The sequence below is a fragment of the Carcharodon carcharias genome, chromosome 20 (genome assembly GCF_017639515.1).
Source record: "Carcharodon carcharias isolate sCarCar2 chromosome 20, sCarCar2.pri, whole genome shotgun sequence".
In the NCBI taxonomy this organism is placed as follows: domain Eukaryota; kingdom Metazoa; phylum Chordata; class Chondrichthyes; order Lamniformes; family Lamnidae; genus Carcharodon; species Carcharodon carcharias.
The window spans coordinates 53,971,478-53,987,342 of record NC_054486.1 but is presented as its reverse complement, the minus strand read 5'-3'; positions in this window follow the sequence as shown (position 1 = coordinate 53,987,342).

Sequence of the window (15,865 nt, the reverse complement as noted above, 5' to 3'; positions counted from 1 at the left end):
TGCAGAGGCAGATGGATGGGAATAGAAATTAGCACTGCTAGGTGGCATGCCAGTTTGACGTTACTGTTCCTGTTGCTGGCAGTTTTGCTCAGGATGGGGCAAGGGGGGACCTGGCAATCTGCCTGATTTAGATAAATGACCAATCTCGTTAATGAACTTGTTGTCGGCTCATCAAGGGCCAGTTTGGAATTTTGGTTAAGCTGCAGAGTTGCATAATTGACCAGGGACAGTCCTGGTGTAAGGAGGGGTGGCATTTTCCACTCCATGGATTAGGTGTGGTGGCAGGCAAGAAAAGCAGCACAAATGGCGGGTTACTGCACTCGATTGTATGCTTCTTGCCTCATTAAACTTGCATCAATGGGAAACATGGCATATTGAGCCTGTGGTTCACCCACACTGCTGTGGCCTAATTGGATAATCACAGTGGGCACCATATTAAAACCACACCTGCATGCACAATACCTACAACCCAGGATTGCTGCAACAGAGAGATGGCCCCAAAAGGGAAGAGGACTGCAGCCCCCAAGTTTAGTGATGCATCACTGGGTCACCTTCTTGATGCTGTTGAGGGTTGCATGAGGCAGAAGGAGGTCCAAAAACCTCTCAACTGTGGCTTGGGAGGTGGCGGCCAGTGGTCAATTCCAACTCAGCCCATAAGAGATCAGCCATCCTGTGCAGGAAGAGGGTGAATGATCTCATCCATTTGCCAGGGGAAGTCAACGATCACATCACTAACAATTCACACATTCACAAACCCATCAAACGTTCGCAGGATGAATCTCCACAGGGATCTCACACACTGCCAGCTCAAAGGACATCATCACTCACTCACACACACCTTCATGTCTCCATCTGGGCTCACATTTCCTGTGCATGGCTCCATTCAGCACCCATACAAGTCAGGCATCCTTATCATTTGCCTTGGCATGCGTCCTGATCACACTCTTGCCAGCTGTCATTATGCAGGACAAGCTCACCCAAGAGTATGTGCCTCTCCACCACCCCACCCCCACTGCTCCCTATTCCAAGACCTAATGCTATGAGGTTGCTTTGGACAGGTACTTGGATGTGCTGCTTTTATTGCAGGTGCTGGAATCCTCATCCAGTGCACTCTATGACTACACCCTTTGGAATACACAGGAGGGAAAATGTTCAGTGAGGGAATGAGATTATTTTAGGCAGGGCTGGGATTTCACATCTCTAAACCTGCCAGCTGCAAGGTTCAGAGCCACACTATCCAATGGCCTTCTGAAGTTTGTCCAATAGCGCACTTGATTTTGGATTTATTGTTGCACTGGGGAATTTCTACACTTGTGTCAAGGGGGTACTGCAAGGAGATCGATTAGTGGCACAAATCAAAATTAAACTTGCATGAATGCGCTGTACCAGTTAAGTTTCCTGATTGCATCCATTGTTATTAAAATGCTCCTAACATGTCTCAGCTGTGCATGCCTCCTCATTTGGGAATACAGGTAGCAGTTGGGGGCCCCTTAAGTCAGTCTATCAGTGCAGTGTCCACTCCTCCCAGAAGCCCCATAAGCTCTCCCCAGCAGAATGTTTTCATTGTTTCATTTTCCACTGTGCCATTGGTTTAGGTTGCAAAATGGTGGTGCTGAGGTTTGACGACCAGACCAGCTTCAGCCCTCCATGTGTGACTGTGGAACTCTCTCACATTGTCCTGAAGGGTTCCCCTCCCTCCAATAACTCTGTTCTCCCCTTGCAATACTTGATCCCATTGTCTTGGTGATGGATATCCCGGTCTTACTACCGAGTTGTTTAAGGTGGATATGCCTATGCCCCATGAGGCCTATTGCACAGTGACATATGAAGATACCCTTAATGAGACCACTGAGTGCCCACTCCTACCCTACCTGTTCCTGATCTATAGGCTGCTGATGCCTCCCCTGACTGACTGTCACCTGTGCCCCAGTATTATGCCCAAACAATCCCAGAACAAAGGGCATGAGGTGGTGATGAGGCCCTGTGCACCTTGCTGGGCACTACTGACAATGGACTGATATGACCTTCCCTTCCCTGGACTAGGACAGGGACAGTTTTTGCAAGTTTAGCAATATGAACTGAAGTGCTTCTTTACTCGGCTCTCCCCCAATTCTGGCCCTGACACGTTTTGGACTCCTGCCCGAGGTTCACTTCCATTCGGGCCCCAAGGACATTCCCACCACCTCCCACCCATTCATATGTCTGAGTGCATTCTTCCCCACTCTCCCTGCCCCCACCTCAGTCAGGCTTTTGCCTCCAGTTCATTTCAACATCCCCTCCTGCACCCTCGCTGCCTTACCGCTGGCCTTGGCTCTGAGACCACCCAGAAATCATTGTGCTGTTGCCTGCGCAGTCTGGCGAGGAGTCAGAGGAGATGTGAACGATGTGTGATGCAAGGTAGGTGAACATATCTTGAAGTCACTAACGAAGTGCATTTTGCCAGGTGCACGTTCCTTATATCCATGAATGACATTAGTCTAATTGGATGGCGACATGGCCTTTTGATCCAGCGTGGGGGCATGACTCCGGTGCACTGCCTTCATAATGAGCATTCATGATATTCAAATGTATTCAAATGCCTTTCCTGACATGGCACAGCAGGGAACACACACCCCCAATGAAGTCTGGAATGGATGATCACAATCTGTTCTGACATCGACATAAACTTGACTTTTGCACTCCCGTGATATTTTCCTCTTCTGCTCGTCATTACAACCACCACTAACGGTAGCGGAAAATCCCACCCGAGGAAGCAAAACAAGTGGGGAGCCGTCATGGTTGCACCATGAAATTATATGGGTCCAAGAAAGGAAGCATGACTGAGATGGGCACAGAGGCAGTGGAGCTTTGACCGTGCTTGGGTGCTAGAGGGGGTTGTGACATTGTGACCCCACCAGGGATCATTGTGAATGAAATGGAGTTCAGGCAATTTAACAGCTGGGCATGGGATTAAGGTTTTCAAAGATTGGATCAAGCAGCACTGAGAACCAACAGGGCATGAAGAGAGCTGGGGAGAGGAAAGAGGCAGGGGGTCTTCAGAGGCCATGCCCACAACATTGTCGGCACTGCCAAAGAATAAGTTACCTGGGCATGTCAGAGATTCAGTGCTGCAGGAGGTAGCACCCAACTAGACAGACGAACACAGACTTGTGCCCTCGTAGTGGAAAACCCCATACCTTGCAGCTCTGCTCGCAATGCCCTGCTGTCAAAGTCACTGTGGCCTCCAACTCCTTCACCTCTGGCTCCTTCCAAGGGTTAGCAATGGACCTTGATGATGTCTCTCAAGTGACAATACACCATTTCATATCACAGATCACTGATGCCCTATTTGTGAGAGCTGGGCAGTACACAATTTTAAATAGATGTGGCCTTGCATGCACAAAGAGCAGTGGAATTTGCCTCCATTGCTAGATTTACGCAAGTTAATTGATTACACCCACATGGCCATCCACTCCAGGTGATCAGCCAGTGTGAATCATCAACAGAAAGAGCTTTCATTGTCTCAACATTTAGTTGGTCTGCGACTACAACAAGAGCTTCCTGCATGTGTGCCATCAATTTCCTGGTACCATTATGCCTTCATCCTCAGGCAGCCCAGGATGCTGCAATTCTTCATCCTACCAGCCAAACATTGCGGGTGGATTCATGGGAGACCTTGATATCATTTAAAGAGATGGCTATGCACACCTTTACATGACCACTGGATAGAGCCACAGTGGAGCTGCAACCGACTCACAATGACCACCATCAAGCATGCTACTGAGCTCTGAAGATGCGGTTCCGGTGCCTTGGCTGGTTGGGTGGTTCCCTACACTCCTGCAAGAGGCTTGCACATTGTCGTGGTCTGCTATATTCTCCACAACATTGTCCTTCAGAGCGATGGTAACCTTGAAGAGAATGAGGCACTGAATGAACACAACTCATCAGAGGAAGAGGAGGATGAAGAGGAAGTTGGAGAACACAGAGGTACCCAGGCTAGATAGGAAAGTGGTTGCGACCAGAACTTGAGGGTCTCATTAGGATGGTGTCAACACCAGGAATCATCTGAACAAGGCAAGTTTCATCTGAGCTCTTCTAACAAGCGAGGACTGCATGCTCTAGGACTCACTTTGAGCTGCCTGTGAAAATATTTCCATTGCAGACACTGCCTTGAGTGGATCCATTGTTATCACCAATGAGTGATGCACGTTTGTCAAGTGGTCTCACTGTCCCTGTTCCATGACCTTTGCTTCCCTTCACCATTTCGTTTCTCTTGAAAGATCTGCCATTAAAGAATGGAGACTCTTATATTAGGAGTCATGTGTCAATATTTACAGTGTTAGCAAGGAGTCACAAAGTGCACATGAACAAGTGAAATAAACTCCAGTGACCCATTCAGTTCACTGGCTGACATGGTGGTCTCCACTCTTATCCACTTCTGTGCTGTGCTCCCTTTGTGCCATGGATGATTGTGGCTCACATGTGTCTGCTTGCGGCTGAGATACAAACATATGAATTAGGAACAGGGGTGGGCCACTCAGCCCCTCGAGCCTGCTATGTCATGCAATAAGATCATGGCTGATCTGCTTGTGACTTCAACTCCATATTCCCACATACACCCGGTAACCTTTCACTCCTTTGCTCATTAAGAATCTATCTACCCTTGCCTTAAAAGTATTCAAAGACTCTGTTTCCACCACCTTTTGAAGAAGCAAGTTCCAAAGACTTATGACCCTCAGAAGAATTTCTCCTCACCTTTGTCTTAAATGGGTGACACCTTAGTTTTAAATAGTAAACCCTATTTCTAGATTCTCCGACAAGAAGAAACACCCTTTCCACATCCACCTTGTCAAGATCCGTCAGGATCTTATATTTTGCAAACATGTGACCTCTTACTCTTCTAAACTCCAATGGATACAACCTAGCCTGTCCAACCTTTCCTCATAAGACAACCCACCTATTCCAGGTATTAGTCTAATAAACCTTCTCTGAACTGCTTCCAATGCATTTACACCCTTTCTTAAATAAGGAGACCAATGCTGTACACAGTACTCCAGATGTGGTCTCACCAATGTCCTGTATAACTGAAGCATAACCTCCTTACTTTTGTATGGAATTTGCTATTAGCTTCCCTAATTACCTGCTGTACCTGCAGACAAACCTTTTGCAATTCATGCACTAGGACGCCTAAATCCCTCTGCAACATCTCACCATTTAGATAATGTGCTTCATTTTATTTTTCCTGCCAAAGTGGACAATTTCACTTTTTCCCACATTATACTCCATTTGCCAGATTTTTCCCATTCACTTAACCTGTCTATATTCCTTTGTAGCCTCCTTAAGTCCTCCTCACAGCTTATTTTACTACCTATATTTGTGTCATCAGCAAACTTAGCAACAATACCTTTGGTCCCATCATCCAAGTCATTTATATAAATTGTAAAAAGTTGAGGCCCCAGTAATGTTCCCTGTGGCACACCACTCATGACATCTTTCCAACCAGAAAATGACCCATTTATACCTACTTTCTGTTCCTGTTAACTAGCCAATCCTATATCTATGCCAATATGTCAGCCCCTATGCCATGAAGTTTATTTACCAAAATAACCTTTAATGTGGCATCTTATCAAATGCCTTCTGGAAATTTAAGGACAGTACATCCCATTTATCCACAGCAAGTGTTACTTCTTCAAAGAATTCCAATAGATTGGTTAAACATGATTTCCTTTTCACAAAATCATGTTGACTCTGCCTGACTACATTGAATTTATCTAAATGTCCTTAATAATAGCTAACATTTTCTCTATGACAAATGTTAAGGCATGTAATTTCCTGCTTTCTGTCCCCCTTCTTTTTTGAATTAAGGTGTTAGATTCACTATTTTCCAATCTAATGTCTGGCTACAATACATTTAATAAAAGCTTCTAACATTTTCCCTATGACAGATGTTAAGCTAACGTGCCTATAATTTCCTGCTTTCTGTCCCCCTTATTTTTTGAATAAAGGTGTTAGATTCACTTTTTTCCAATATAATGGAGCCTTCCCTGAACTTTGGAAAATTAAAATCAATGTATGAGCTATCTCACAAGCACTTCTTTTAAGGACCTTGGATGAAATCTGTCAGGATCCAGGGACTTGGCAGCCTGCAGCTCCAGCAATTTGTTTAGCATCTCTTCCCTGGTGATTTTAATTTTCTTCAGCTCCTCCTTCCCTTCCATTTCCTGATTTATAGCTATTTCTGGAATGTTACTTGTATCTTCTATAGGGAAGACCAATGCAAAATACCTGTTCAATTCTTCTACCATCTCCTTAAGTTCCATTATTAATTCCCCAGACTCACTTTCTATAGGAACAATGCTCACTTTGTTAACTCTTTTTAAAATATCTATAGAGTATCTTACAATCTATCTTTATAATTCTAGTTAGCTTTCTCTCAGACTCTACTTTTCCCTCCTTATCAATCTTTTAGTTGTTCTTTGCTTTTTTTAATATTCTGTCCAATATTCTGACCTTCCACCCATCTTTGCAAAATTATGTGTTTTTTCTTTAAGTTTCAGACTGTCTTTAATTTTTTTTAGTTAACCATGGATGGTGGGCCCTCCCCTTAGAATTTTTCTTTATCGGAATGTATCTATTTTGTGTATTCTGAAATATCCCCCTAAATTTCTGCCACTGCATCTCTATTGATGTATCCCTTAACCTAATTTGCCAGTTCACTTTAGCTAGCTCTGTTTTCATGCCCTCATAATTGCCCTTATTTAGGTTTAAAATATTAGCCTTGGACCCATCTGATTTTTCCTGTCTATATGCAGATTAAAATCCTCCATGATTATTGCTGTACTTATCTGACAAGCTCCCATTATTTCTTCCTTCCTTCCCATTCTACCATGTGGTTACTGTTAGGGGCCCTGTACAACACTCACACAAGTGACTTCTTGCCTTTATCATTTCTCATCTCTACTCAAGCACTTCGACATCCTGGTTTTCTGAACTTAGGTCATCCCTCTCAATTGTGATAATGCCATCATTAATTAACAGAGCCACCCCTCCACCTTTTCCTTGCTTTCTGTCCCTCCTAAATGTCATGTACCCTTTGAAGTTCCAGTCCCAATCTATGTCATCCTGCAGCCATGTCTCTGTAATGGCTATCAGATCATACTTATTTATTTCTATTTACGCTATCAGTTCATCTGTTTTGTTTCAAATGCTGTGTGCATTCACATACAGAGCCTTTTGTTCTGTCATTTTATTATTTTTATAACCTCTATCCTTATCTGCTGATTTACTCAGATTTGTACTCTTTGTCCCTTCCTGTCACAGTCTGTTTTATCATCTTCCACATTAATACCTTTCTCTCTTGCCTTGACTCAGCTCTTTGATTTACCACATCTTCCCAAGTTTGATCCCTTGCCTCCACTATTTAGTTTAAAACTCTCTCTACTCCCCTAGTTATGCAGCTTGCTAGAACACTGGTTGGTTCCAGCATGGTCCTGGTGTAGACCATCCCAGTGGTACAACCCCCACTTTCCTCATTTCTGGTGCCAGTGGTCCACAAACCAGAACCCACTTATCCCACACCAGTCTCTGAACAATGCATTCATCTCTAATTTTATTTACCTTATGCCAATTCGCACACAACCAGGTAATAATCCAGAGATGATTATCTTTGTGGTTCTGTTCTTTTTTAAATTTAGTGTCTAGCTCCTTATACCCTCTATGCATAACTTCTTTCCTAGTTCTGCCTATTGGTACCTACATGGACCATGATGACTGGATCCTACCCCTCTCACTGTAAGTTCCTGCCAATCCGGAGCAGATATCCCAAACCCCGGCACTGGACAAACAACACAGCTCATTCTCGGCTGCAGAGAACAGTATCTATCCCCCTGACTATGTTGTCCCCTACTACCACTATATTCCATTTTGCACCCCTGTTTGAACTAATTAACTAATCAGCTGAATCATGGTGCCATGGCCAGCCTGTTTATCTACCCTGCAGACCTCACTTTTGTCCACAGAGGCTGCAAGCACCTCAAACCTGTTTGACAACTGCAAAGCCTAAGGCTCCTCCACTGCTGCCAGCTAAATCCCTTTACTTGCCTCCCTCATGGTCATACCCTCCTGTCCCTCAACACTGAACAAAACAGACAACCCTATTCTAAGCGTTGTGACCGTCTTCTGGTATAAAGTGCCCAGGCATTTCTCCTCCTCCCTGATGTTATGCAGTGTCTGCCATTCGGCTTCCAAACCAATAATCCTGATCCAGAATTCCCCTAGCTGCTTACACTTCTGCAGACACATTTGACCTGGATCACATAACCTACATTCCACAGCTGCAACTCAACACCTGTCCTGCCATTGCTACTTATATTATTTAGCTAATTTAATTTAATTACTTTTTTACTTAACTTAGAATAATTCCTATGTATAATACAATTTACTGTGCTTATTATTACATGCTGGTACCATATATAACTAAGAGTTATTATTTTCTTAAATCCTAACTGGTTTACCAGTTGCTCACCAAACAGCTCATTCCACTGCACCAAAGTAAGAAAAAAGTAGAAAAACAAAACAACTCCTCCCCACTAACCAAATTCATATGAGCTCACTCTGCTTGCAATCTGCACTCCATTTGCAAAGCTATACCCAAACCTCTATATTTATAGCCTTTGGAGCTAAGACTACCACTAGTAGATTGAACTAGTTAGCCTATTAACTAATCAGTTATTCTCTAGCAGAGCTTGTCTATCCCTGTTGAACAATAGAAGATACTTAATTTAGCTTATTAACTTACTTTATCTTATTAACTTAGCTTAAGTAATAAGCAGTTAAATGCTAACTGCAGGCCTGATTTTCAGAAAAATATTGATACTTAAATCTCCCCACTCAACAAACTCATAGCAGCTCATTCTGCTTTCAATTTGCATCCAATCCCTGTGGTCATCATTCTCATCATACAGGTGTCATTGATGCACCTCCAGGGGCTGCTGCACCAGTGTCAATGCGTCCATTTAGACCGTGCAGTATAGATGGTCCCTCATTCAGAGGGGCCAAGGAGGCTGATGATGATAATGGCACCCTGTGAGAGAAGGCTCCCTCATCCTGCCCTTGGATGGCACTCTATATCACTAGAAGGAACAAACATGTGGGGTGCAACTGGCATCCACTCCATGTATCTTTTGCACCATCAGCACCAATGACTGTTCAATGCTACAGAACAAAGCATGCATTCTGTGCATGTTAGTCCACTGCTCCTGCATCCACTCAGCATGCTACCACACATGGCACTCCATGAGGTTGGGCACTCTCTCAATGGAGGAGGTTATGTGTTTTAAGCCCTGATTTTGGTGGTGCACATGAGCTGAATGGACTCCTTCATTCTCAGACTATGACCACACACTGCCTCAGACACCTCTGACATTTGATTACACATCTCTTGCTGTTGATCTAAGTAGAACTTTCATTCTTATGACTCTGAGTCTCTGCATTTGTGCCCAGCTGAACCCACATGTTGGGTATTAGAAAATGAGAACCAGAGAGATGAGGGAGGCCCTTATTCTTTGCAAAGTGCTGTATGGAGGTGACAACCAACTTCTGTTCTGTCTATGATTCTGTCTATGAGCCAAACCCTGAAAATATTCCCAAAGGCTCACCTCTAGAAACTGTGTCACCTTACACCTATCCCCAGCTGAGCAGGGCTATGCCAGTCTTCCATCCTTTGAGGAGGACAGGTGACAGCTGTCTCTCTCACCTCCTCCTGCTCACTAGTGCCATGCTTTTTACCCAGTGCACCCTTTCTAAGTACTTGCAAGGACCCACTGACATGAGTCAATGCTTGTAAGATGCGACAGTGCTTGCTCTATTGTCTTGAACACTTAAGCTGCCCCCATGATGTCGTTGTGCATTGATACTTGCCCTCCATGACTGACCCTGTAGGAGACCAAGAAGGAAATTGTTAGAACTAATGTGTAACAGCAGATGCCTCTGCTTTGCTGGCAATGGGGCTGGTTTTTTGACATGCTGTCAGACAGGAGAAGTGCACACTCTCCCCCCAACCTTCATCTATAGAATTCACTATCTTTTCATTCTCTCCTCCAGGTATTTCCATCCATCCATCCCCCAAGTTGTCTTGCAAGACTACCCTGGTAATTTCCATCACTGCCTCCTCCATGACAGACATAACATTGAGCCAGGGCTCTCCTAATCCCTCTCCCGAGAGTTATGTGTCTTTTTCTCCTGCAATGCCAAAACACAGAGAGATATGGCATTGCTGGTCTCTCTGACTAATGCCAGTGGCTCATTTACATAAGAAACTGTATGTATTACCGCTGCCAGGTGCTCAATAGTACTCTTGCTCTGGGCATTGCTGAGGGCCCTCATTTCTCTCATGTGAAGGTGCACCATAAGAAAGTTTTGTGGTGTAGTGTGTAGTGTCCCTGTTGCTGAGCCAGAAGCTCCAAGTTCAGATTCTAATCTGAGACTTGATAGCCAGTGAAGGTGTATTCATATGTGGCCAAAAACATTGAGTATCAACTTATAAATCATTGTTTAGTAGTACAGAACTTGTGTATTGCTGAAAAAAGACATTTGTTGAAGCTTTTCATCTTGCACTCATCAGGACAATCACAAGAATACCAACGTCAGGGAAGCAACAACTTAGATAAAGGCAAAATACTGCAGATGGTGGAAATCTGAAACAAGAACAACAAATGTTGGAAAAACTCAGCAGGCCTCACAGCATCTGTGGAGAGAAAGACAGAGTTAACATTTTGAGTCCATCTGAAGAAGAGTTATATGGACTCGAAACATTAACTCTGTCTTTCTCTCCACAGATGCTGTCAGGCCTGCTGAGTGTTTCCAGCATTTGTTGTTTTTGAAGCAACAACTTCATTTAGAATGGGAACTGAATGAGGTTCTGGAGAACAATAACTGTCAGACAAGCTAAGATAAGGATAAGTTTGACATAGTCATGTTGATTGACGACATCCAACATTTACAAATAATAAACCAAACAGTTAGATACACTAATTACAGGGTGAGAATATGTTGAGATAATGGCCCAAATCTTCTGATATCTGGATTGTCAGAGATGGGATGTAAGTTGGGAGATACATATCGGGCCCACGCAGAATTCCTGATACATAAACATGCACTGGAATTGCCTGGGAGATTTACGTTTCCAATGGGCTGATTTGAACTGGCTGGGACTCTCTGTGAAAGTCTCCAACACTGAGCTCAGGGCTGGAGACTTGGGCCAGATACATGGGATTTACCTGGATTACCCAGGCAATGTTAAGCTGGTTAATACTTGGTCTAGCTCAGTGATTAGCCAGCGTAACTGATTTGAGCACCACCAGCGACCAAACCGCTCAATCATTTCCCCCACCCTACTACTACAACCCAACCCGATTGATCTCCCACCCAACTGTCCCCCAACTACCATAAGACCATAAGACCATAAGACATAGGAGCAGAAATTAGGCCAATCGGCCCATCGAGTCTGCTCCCCCATTCAGTCATGGCTGATAAGTTTCTCAACCCCATTCTCCCGCCTTCTCCCCATAACCTTTGATCCCCTTACAAATCAAGAACCTATTAATCGGTCTTAAATACACTCAATGACCTGGCCTCCACAGCCTTCTGTGACAATGAATTCCATAGATTCACTACTCTCTGGCTAAAGAAGTTTCTCCTCATCTCTGTTCTAAAAGGCCTTCTCTTTACTCTGAGGCTGTGCCCTCGGGACCTAGTCTCTCCTACTAATGAAACATCTTCCCCAAGTCCACTCTATCCAGGCCTTTCAGTATTCTGTAAGTTTCAATCAGATCCCCCCTCATCCTTCTAAACTCTATCGAGTATAGACCCAGAGTCCTCAAACGTTCCTCATATGTTAAGCCTTTCATTCCTGGGATCATTCTCATGAACCTCCTCTGGACCCTCTCCAGGGCCAGAACATCCTTCCTGAGATACGGGGCCCAAAATTGCTCACAATATTCTAAATGTGGTCTGACCAGAGCCTTATAAAGCCTCAGCAGCACATCCCTGCTTTTATATTCTAGTCCTCTCGAAATAAATGCCAACATTGCATTTGCCTTCCTAACTACCGACTCAACATGCAAGTTAACCTTAAGAGAATCCTAGATAAGGACTCCTAAGTCCCTTTGCACTCCAGATTTCTGAATTCTCTCCCCATTTAGAAAATAGTCCATGCCTCTATTCTTCCTACCAAAGTGCATGACCTCACACTTCCCCACGTAGTGTTCCATCTGCCACTTCTTTGCCCATTCTGCTAACCTGTCCAAATCCTTCTGCAGCCTCCCCACCTCCTCAACACTACCTGTCCCTTCACCTATCTTTGTATCATCTGCAAGGATGCCCTCAGTTCCTTCATCTAGATCATTAATGTATAAAGTGAAAAGTTGTGGTCCCAACACTGACCCCTGCGGAACTCCACTAATCACCGGCTGCCATCCTGAGAAGGACCCCCTTATCCCCATTCTCTGCCTCCTGCCAGATAACCAATCTTCTATCCATGCTAATAATTTGCCTCTAACTCCATGGGCTCTTATCTTACTGAGCAGCGTCTTGTGCTGCACCTTGTCAAAGGCCTTCTGGACGTCCAAGTAGATAATATCCATTGGCTCTCCTTTGTCTAACCTACTCGTTACCTCCTCAAAGAATTCTAACAGATTTGTCAGGCATGACTTCCCCTTGATGAAACCATGCTGACTTTGCCCGATTTTACCATGCACTTCCAAGTATTCTGAAATCTCATCCCTAATAATGGACTCTAAAATCTTACCAATGACCGAGATCAGGCTAATCGGCCTGTAATTTCCCATCTTTTGCTTCAGTCCCTTCTTAAACAGGGGGGTTACATTAGCAATTTTCCAGTCCTCTGGGACCCTCCCTGACTCCAGTGATTCCTGAAAGATCACCATTAACGCCTCCACTATCTCTTCAGCTATCTCCTTCAGAACTCTGGGGTGTAATCCATCTGGTCCAGGTGATTTATCCACCTTCAGACATTTCAGTTTTCCTAGCACCTTCTCCTTGGTAATGGCCACCATACTCACCTCTGCCCACCACCCCGCCCCCCCGACTCTCTTGAACTTTGGGGATGTCACTCGTGTCTTCCACTGTGAAGACTGATGCAAAGTTCTTTTTCAGTTCCTCCGCCATTTCTTTGTTCCCCACTACTACTTCTCCAGCTTCATTTTCCAGTGGCCCAATGTCCACTTTTGCCTCTCTTACCCTTTATATATTTAAAAATCTCTTGAAATCTTCTTTTATATTACTGGCCAGTTTACCCTCATATTTAATCTTCTCCCTCCTTATTTCTGTTTTAGGTTGTCCTCTGTTGGTCTTTGTAGGCTTTCCAATCCCCGGTTTCCCACTGCTCTTCGCCGCATTGTATGCTTTTTCTTTAGCTTGTATGCTGTCCCTGACTTCCCTTGTCAGCCACGGTTGCCTCGTCCTCCCTTTAGTATGCTTCTTCTTCCTAGGGATGAATTTTTGCTGTGTCTCCCAAATTACTTCCAGAAACTCCTGCCATTGCTGTTCTTCTGTCTTTCCTGCTAGGCTCATCTTCCAGTCAATTCTGGCCAGCTCCTCCCTCATGCCCCTGTCATTGCCTTTATTCAACTGTAATACTGTTTCATCTGATTCCAGCATTTTCCTTTCAAATTGCAGGGTAAATTCTATCATATTATGGTCACGTCCTCCTAAGGGTTCCTTCACCTGAAGCTCCCTTATCAAATCTGCCTCATTACATATCATTAAATCTAGAATTGCCTGTTCCCTAGTGGGCTCCACCACAAGCTGCTCCAAAAAGCCATCTCGTAGATATTCCAGAAATTCCTTTTCTTGGGATCCACTACCAATCTGATTTCCCCAGTCTACCTGGATATTGAAATCCCCATGATCACTGTAACCTTGCCTTTCTTACACACCTTTTCTATCTCCTGGTGTATCTTGTGCCCCACATCCTGACTACTGTTCGGAGGCCTGTACATAACTCCCATTATGGTTTTTTTTACCTTTGCGGTTCCTCAACTATACCCAAACAGATTCTACATCATCTGACCCTACATAATTTCTTGCGATTGATTTAATTTCATTTCTTACAACAAAGCAACACCACCCCCTCTGCCAACCTGCCTATCTTTTCGATAGGATGGCTATTTAACTCCCAGTCCTGATCCCTTTGCAGCCATGTCTCCATAATGCCCACCACATCACAACTGACAATTTCAATCTGCGCCACAAGCTCACTTACCTTATTTCGTATACTGTGTGCATTCAGATACAACACCTTCAGTCCTGTATTTTCTGTCCCCTTTCTCATTGTCATCCCTTTATCTGATGTGCTTGAAGTTAGATTCCTAGCCCTTTCCAAACACTCTGTCCTATTTTGTGTTCTGGGGACTTTAATTGCCTCTCCTGGGCTCTCCTTTCTTTTCAGTTTTTTTATAATTTTCCATGAAGTTGAATCCACCCCCCCACACGCTAACCTGCTGCTTTGTTTCCCATTAGTCATGCTTCTTGGAGTTTTACCCTTCCCTACCCCCCATTTTCTAGTTTAAAGTTCTGTTGACCACCCTATTTACCCTTTTCGCTAGAACATTGGTCCCAGATCAATTCAGGTGGAGACTGTCCCAACGGTACAGGTCCCTCCTGTTCCGATACAGATGCCAGTGCCCCACGAAATGGAACCCCTCTTTCCAGCACCACTCTTTTAGCCATGTGTTTACTTCCTTTATTCTCGCGTCCCTATGCCAATTTGCATGTGGCTTGGGTAGTAATCCGGAGATTATAACCCTTGAGGACCTGTTCTTTAATTTAGTTCCTAGTTCCTGATAATCCCCAAACAGGACCTCTTTCCTAGTCTTACCTATGTTATTTGTCCTGACATGGACCACAACAACTGGATCCTCCCCCTCCCTCTCCAATATCCTTTCAAGCTGGTCAGAGATATCCCTCACCCTGGCACCATGCAGGCAACATACCATGCGGGACTCTCGATCCTGCTTACAAAGGAAGCTATCAATTCCTGGGGTGGATTCTGACTACCTCCCTGGCTACTCAACTATCCCTGGCTACCCAACTATCTCTGCCCAATCACCCAATTACTCACTCACGTACCTTACCTACTCACCCACCTCACCCACTCATTTACTGAAATACTTTAATCTTCAAAAACTTACCAGAGTACAGCAGCTACAGTCATGAAGAGAAGGTGTGTCCTCTCCTTGTTCATCTTTTCTTGCACACGATTATCTTCTCTGTGGATGTTTGAGCTGACCCTTCAATACTAAACTGGGATCAGAAGTCCCAGCTGAAACGTTGCAAAAGGATTGGATTACAAGGATTTTCATGGGCAGTGTCAATACATGCACCATTGAAGGTCTGGGCCAATAAGCTGTCACATCAGCGTGATTAAATTAATGTGTAAGAAATGCGTAGAATGAAACAGCCAAAGCGCGTAAAGGAAGAACAGAGGCCACTTAGTGTTGGAACAGCTCTCAGGGAGAGAGAGCCAGAAATCCATATCCCTGAGGTCAAACCTTGGAGCATAGGAACATAGGGCTAAGGAGGAGGAGTAGGCCATTTGAATCTGCTCTGCCATTTGATAAGAACATGACTGATCTATTTTTTTTTAAAGAAATTTTAGACAAAAGTTTGGCTTAAGGGATGACTTCAATAGATCGCAGTGAGATAGCTGCTCTGCTATGTATGAAACTCTGAGCCAGTATCAGGTGGTTTATGAATAGTTTAGCAACCGGTTCCCCACAAATTTGCTGTGCATTTACAGGAGAGAGGCGGCACCCATCTGGCCACACTCCAGCCCTAAATGGGGCGACATCACGCCCCGACTGAAGTC